This window comes from Nesoenas mayeri, assembly GCF_963082525.1.
Source record: "Nesoenas mayeri genome assembly, chromosome: 4".
Lineage (NCBI taxonomy): Eukaryota > Metazoa > Chordata > Aves > Columbiformes > Columbidae > Nesoenas > Nesoenas mayeri.
This window is the reverse complement of record NC_137540.1, coordinates 66,259,542-66,266,193: the sequence shown is the minus strand read 5'-3', so window position 1 is coordinate 66,266,193 and position 6,652 is coordinate 66,259,542.

Sequence of the window (6,652 nt, the reverse complement as noted above, 5' to 3'; positions counted from 1 at the left end):
TCTTGTTGATGAAGACAAATATTATGATAGTAAGGATAATTTAATTCCAAATGTGGTTGTTTGAATTACATTGTTCTATGAATCCAAAGCCAATTATTTTCAGATGAGGATTATCCTTAATCCCAGAAATGAAATTTACTGTTCAGAATATTATTTTTTTCTGTCAGCTCGTATCTACAAGTAGAAATATCATCCTCAACAAAATTTAGGAAGATAAATATACCATGACTTCAATTCTTTGAATCCAGTTGAGTTGGAGAAAAGATATTAACTTTTCATGTCTTCTGCATCAGTGCATGTTGGTAAGGGTAACATATGTAAACAGGGTTGTGAATTAACCTATAAAGTTTGGTGCTGCAAAAGCAAGTAAGACATCTGGATAAATCAAAATGGATACGATCAGTTTAAGAGGGTTGTCAGAGCATCCCAGAGCTTAAGCCAAGGGAAGGAAAAAACAACACAAAACAAAAACACAGAATGAATGAAAGGAAAAAATGGTATGTTCTTATCAATGTTCTGTCTTGGCTCTTCCAAGATACACAGGATGAAAATTGAAATCTCAAAAACATTTTTAACAGTCATGCTCTACTCTACAGATTCCTTTTCCATCTTAATGTTTGCCTTCACTGTCAGATGTCAACTAATGAGGCTCTATATAGGCACTGAGGACAAGATAGTGGATAACTTTTCTGTACATAGGCACCTAGTCTGCCCAGGCCCTTTTGAATGTTTATTTAACATTAAATGTATACTAAGTAATACAAATTAGATCTCAAGTCACAAAGATTTCATAGAACTTTGCACCACATCTCAGTCAAAGGTGAATAGTAAAAGGATAATCACATAAGTACCCCAAGGCGCAAAACTGTAACACAAAAGAAATGCCATGATATAGTCACCATACTTACTATGGTGATGCCATCTCATCAATTACTAAACTGTTCCAGTACAAATTAAAACAGTTTCAGAAGGCAAACCAGAGAAAAACGTTCATCCACTATAAAAAATATTCAGAAAATATTAAACTTCAGTGCTTGGGTCACTCTTATCATTAAAGATTTTTCACAATCCTGTAATGTTAACTTACCATTATACTTACTAGCAAATAGCCATTTGTTGATAGTAACTAATCCATTTCTTCATCTTGTATTTAAGATCTAACACTCACCTTCTAAAGGAAGTTTGCCTTCTCTAAATGTAGATCATAAGAACTAGTTAAGTTCACCGACAAAGCAGTTTACTTATAATTTAGACAAAATGATTGTCTCATGCTCTTCAAGGCTTGACCAACGAGTTCATAGTTATTGCAGAACATCGGCCATAAAACATAATGATCTTTCCATTTTTCCAAACCCAGAGCCAACCTCTGTTCCAAAGCCACCGGGCAAGAGGTGGCACTCCCCTCACTTTCTAGGACAGGCACTCACAGGGAATGAGCAGCGAGGGGAGAGAGGCAGCTGCTGGCCAGCTCAACACACCTATAGAAGTGCTACTGGGTTCACTGGTGTCATCATTCCATCTGAGCTCGCTGGACACACTGCCCCCACAGAGCCCTTGGTAGCACCTGTCCAGGCTTATAAGGCTCAGAAAGTCACTCAAACTTCCCCTTGCCTTCTCACAGGGCATGGCAGGCTGTATTCAACAGCTGGTGAACATGAGGTGGAAACACAACATGTTTTTCCTGTTGGAAATTAAACAGAATATTTCCATTATCATGCTTTCCCCTCTGTTGCTGCTTCCTTTTCATTGAATGCTTGTATCTGTTTTCAAAACACAGCTAACTAGAAGAAAAAAAACAAAGCACATAGGTTGACACTTTCCATTTCCTCAACTATCCAGGTTGAGGGTTCCTATCAATCTCCCCCTGATTCCCCACCTTTTGTTGCTGTTTTAGGAGGGGTTGTAGATGACCAGAACACTTCTTCACCACTAACTCCTTCCCATTGAAGTGGGTTGAAGGAAAAGAAAAAAATAAAAACATCCACTGAACAGGTTCTGTCTCTGTCTTTAAAGGTGTATTTCTGAGAATATGACACATTGTGTAGAAATGGGTTGTATGAACCAGTCGCCCTAGACCTGCATGCAATATAGTATTTCTTTCATTCATCTTCCCTCTCAGAGGCTCAGGGCAACTTACTAATGAATAGCTTTGAGTTTCCAGTGGCAACTATAATTATTCTAGTTTTACAGAGATGGAAATGAAGACAGAGATTATTTACAGTTGTACAGGAGTGCTATAGTGCTGGAGAAATAGCCAAAGAGTCCAGAGGTGAATGTAAAGTTGAATTAGAAACTTCTCAGTGAGGGTGACAGACACTGGAACAGGCTGCCCAGGGAGGCTGTGGAGTCTCCTTCTCTGGAGACATTCAGAACCCACTTGGATGCCTTCCTGTGTAACCTCATCTAGGTGTTCCTGCTCCAGTGGAGGGATTGGACTAGATGATCTTACGAGGTTCCTTCCAATCCCTAACATTCTGTGATTCTGTAATTTACCCCAAGAGTATCATTCACACGTACTGAAAACCTCGATGGTCCAAGGTTACAAAAATCACCAACTACTGTGTGTTTCTCTCCTTGTCTCATCTGAGCCCCCGGGGAAGCAGGGGCAACTCTAAGTCTAAAGTCTCCACACTCTTCTAATCACTACTGTTGTACCCAGGACAGACCTCTGGTAACCCCAAAATTTTTACCTATTTAATGCAGTGTGTTGTGCTCTTCCAGGGCTCCAAATCAAACAAGACCGCTAGTGAAGCCTTCACTGCCTTCATTTATAGGACATTTGACTGTGTCCAGGCCCTTGATCTTCTGCTCTGCTCCATCACCTGAACATCCCACCTCAGTCTTGCAACTATACTGCCAGAAGTTAAACTAAGTCATCTTCCCAAACTGATACTAAAGTAGTTATTTTATTATTCCTTCTGCCCAGTTTCAACTCACATTTGGGTCACATCTTCTGTATTAGTCTACAAACATCTCACAGCAAAGCTAATTATAAACTTTATCCTCAGAGAGAATAAAACACAGCCTTGACGTCTATGAAATTCAGTCACAGACATGAATTAAAAAAAAAAAAACAACAACAAAAAAAATCCATTTTATGTACTGCACAGGCAACACTTAACACTTTTCCTCCAGTGCTGCTATGTATTACACAGAAAAGTAAAGCAAATCCGTTATCAGGGTAAACAGACTTAGGAATCTGAGTACTCTCCAAAAAAACGTAAGACTGACTCCTTTATCACAGAAGTAATTTTAGGTTAGTTAGCAATTCTTGGTAAACTATGTTGCAAGCGGTATCATTGTTCACGGTTGGTCTTACAAACAAGAAAGCCCTAACAAACTTCACAGATGCAATAGATGCCTTTAGAAGTTATAATCCTCTCTTATGATTAAGTTTTTTCATACCTCAGTAGTACCAAAATATACTTTCCACCTTCAATCCAGCTCTGAAAGCACCGTAAGTCCAAAATCTCCAACTTTAGATACAGAAAACTGTAGATAAAAATCTACAATTTCATAGCTGATTAAAAATAAGCTTAAACTTTAGAGGTGCTTTAAAAAATAATAAATCAGGTCACTGTTAAAAAAATATAAAAGGCATCTGTGAATCTCAGTACTTCATTTTGAGTTCTAGATTTGACAGAGTTTGGCCTGTGACAGGTAATGCAGAGGAATAAAGTATGAGGAATATTTGTCACTGAACAGCAGCTCAGCTCACACAATAGCACCTAGAAAAGAGACCAGAGCACAGCACAGGAACCCCCAGCATGTTCTCATAACCACAGCAGACCATGTTTAGAGATATTTTCCAGTCATTTCGTTATCGGCACACCAAAGCATTGAACACAACTGAAACTACCACTGTTTAACTGGCTGCAATTCTTACATGTTGACAATAAACCTACAGTCAAATATCAGACCTAGAATAGAGTGAAAGACGAACACACAGATACAGAGCACAGGAGTTTCTCCTACCTTCCGCTTCCAAGTCTGGTTTGCTATAACGTGCTTGTGCAGAGCAGAGGGATCGTGCCTTCCTCAGCTCTGCCCAAACTGACTCCAGCACAGCTCTTCCTGTTTGACCTTCTTATCTTTCCTGTTGATTGCACAGCCTGGCTGGGATGTGGCAAGTACAGAAAGTTGTCTATTAACCAATACTGTTAATTCAAAAACTTTTTTTTTTGTTGTTAAATAAACATCCATGAGCATGGAGTTAAGCCATTAAAGTTCATCATGCAAAGCATAAAAGTATCAAGTGTGCTGGCAGGTTCATTCACACACTCCTGCTTTTCAAAGCAATAATTCGTGTTGGCATCTTGTATTAGTGGCTAAAAGGCTCCGTGGGACACATCCAGGCCATTGTGCTAAGTGAGCATTGTTCAAAGTAACAAATTGTCCTTTTGCTTCCCCTTTGCTTTTGATCATAGAATTAGATTTCTTCCTATCATTCCAGCTACAGAAAGCCTGAAGAAGAAATGTTTAATGGTGAATTTGCTCCAATATGCTTGGGTGTAAGTTGCAGAAGTGCAGAGCTTTGCAGATCTATCATGCATTATGCAGCCATGCAGTATTAAATATCAGTTTAGGAGTTAAGCATGCCTGTTGTGGAATATTTGCAAGGCTTATCTTCTGTATCACAAGACTTCATCACTAATCCATATGCCACATCCTAAATGACCCACAAAGGCAAGGTTGAGAGAAACTGAAAATAATCCATGCTATTTCAAATCTGCTTTTTGCCCCCACACTTAGAGTTGTTTTTACATTATCTTCCTTCCTAACACATTGAAAATGCCATATACAGATAGTTGCAGCAATGTTACACATCTCATAAGTAAGCACTAAGTATCCTGCATGCCATTGCTGCATTGCAGCGAGCACTGCGTGAGAACAAATATTCAATGTCTGGCCAACAACCATACTTCTATTATCTCAGATAAAATTAGTCAGAAAAATCCCCACTGCCCAGTTGTGCTGGTTGGGGGAGTGTTGTCCTGAGACACAAACAGTCAGAGCTTATGGGACTGGACTGCACCTAGAGAACATGGTTTGTGGTGACAGGTTGTCCCACACAGCACTGCTGCCCTCCCATAGATCTTGCCAGGGCAAGTAAAAAAGTGACCATTCAGATGCCTTTAAGACCTTAGTTATAGCTCCTGCTAACCTGTCTCAAAGAACATGCACTTAAGTTGCTTTTAGGCTTTATAAGCTAGGTATTAATTACAAATCATACTAATTTACCTCACAGCATCCAGTCACACCATGTTAACATGAATAATAAATTCTACTTCACACAGATCTGCCAATCTGTTCCAGCAGTATGCTTGGGAACTCTCCATCTTTCCAGAAATTATGAAGTTGGAAGGTATTCAAGTAATTGTATAAGTAACAACCAACTAATCATCCCACAGGGCTTCTCTCCCACTGGAATTAAGTTGATATTGCACTATAATGCAGTATACAAAGCATGCTGCTTCAGGTTTAATTAATTTATGTAGCCATGCCCATATCACAAAGTACAACACTTATAGAAAATTAATCGGTTTGTAAAGTGGTGACATGAGTTTCAGAAGTGTCTAAAACTTTTCATCTCATTTATTGAATTTGTATGTTTAAGGATGATATTTGGTTACATTTTATAACCACAATTCTTCACTTCTATTTCTATCACCTCTTTATATGTAGTCAAGGTAGTAAAAAAAAAAAAAATTTAAAAAACCCAGCCAAACACATACACACAAACACACCAACCCCCTCCATCATCTAACTCTATAGGTTTCATATGCTTCCAAATGAATACCAGTCTTCTAATATCTCTTGCTATGGTCAAATCACTGCAGAATCTAACACTGAGCACTGTGTCCTCAAAAATCTAAAAAACAAAAACAAAACCCACACAAACAAAAACAAACAAACAAAACCCCACAATTTTTATTTTAGAGAAGGAACTTGATTAATGAAGCAAGTGACAAAGTAGCACCAACTGAACTCCAAGCTCCTTAACCCCTTTTCAATACAGGCTTCTTCATCTATCCTCTATGATTTTACTCCGAAGTGTGTTTCATTACATCATGCATGGTACTTTGATTCTTGGGGGTGTCTATAGATGTACAGTTTAAGGGGAAACAAAGAAAATAAAGTTTTCAGTTTCAGGATAATGACATCAGAAGTTGGCCCTGACCTTCCTGTTGTCTTATTAAAACAGTACCAACCTGCATTACAGAAATGTAAATGAATAACTATTGAAAACAGGAACAGCTGCTCTCATGAAATAACTCCAGAGACCAATATATTGTAACAAACAGGCAAAACACAAAAGCAGCACAGTGGCTTCCGTTTTAGTAATTGTATCCTTTATACTACATTTTAATCACTAGAAATTGTGCTACCTGTTTAGCTTTCCTATGCTAAAAAATAGGACTGAGAATACTAATTCCTTAACTATTAAAATTACGTGAAGACCTGGTGGCCCTGTTTATGTTTGGTTGTCCCTGATCTTTTCAGGATTATTAAAAAGAAGCTGCCAGGAGGCTGAGGAGGACATTGAGTGTTGAAACAAGACACTTCCTCCAATTGTCTCTCTCTGGCGTTGCTTTTCATCATCCTGTTTGTCTGCCCTTCTGCAGCTGCCTGTTTGTCTGACCGCTTCTCA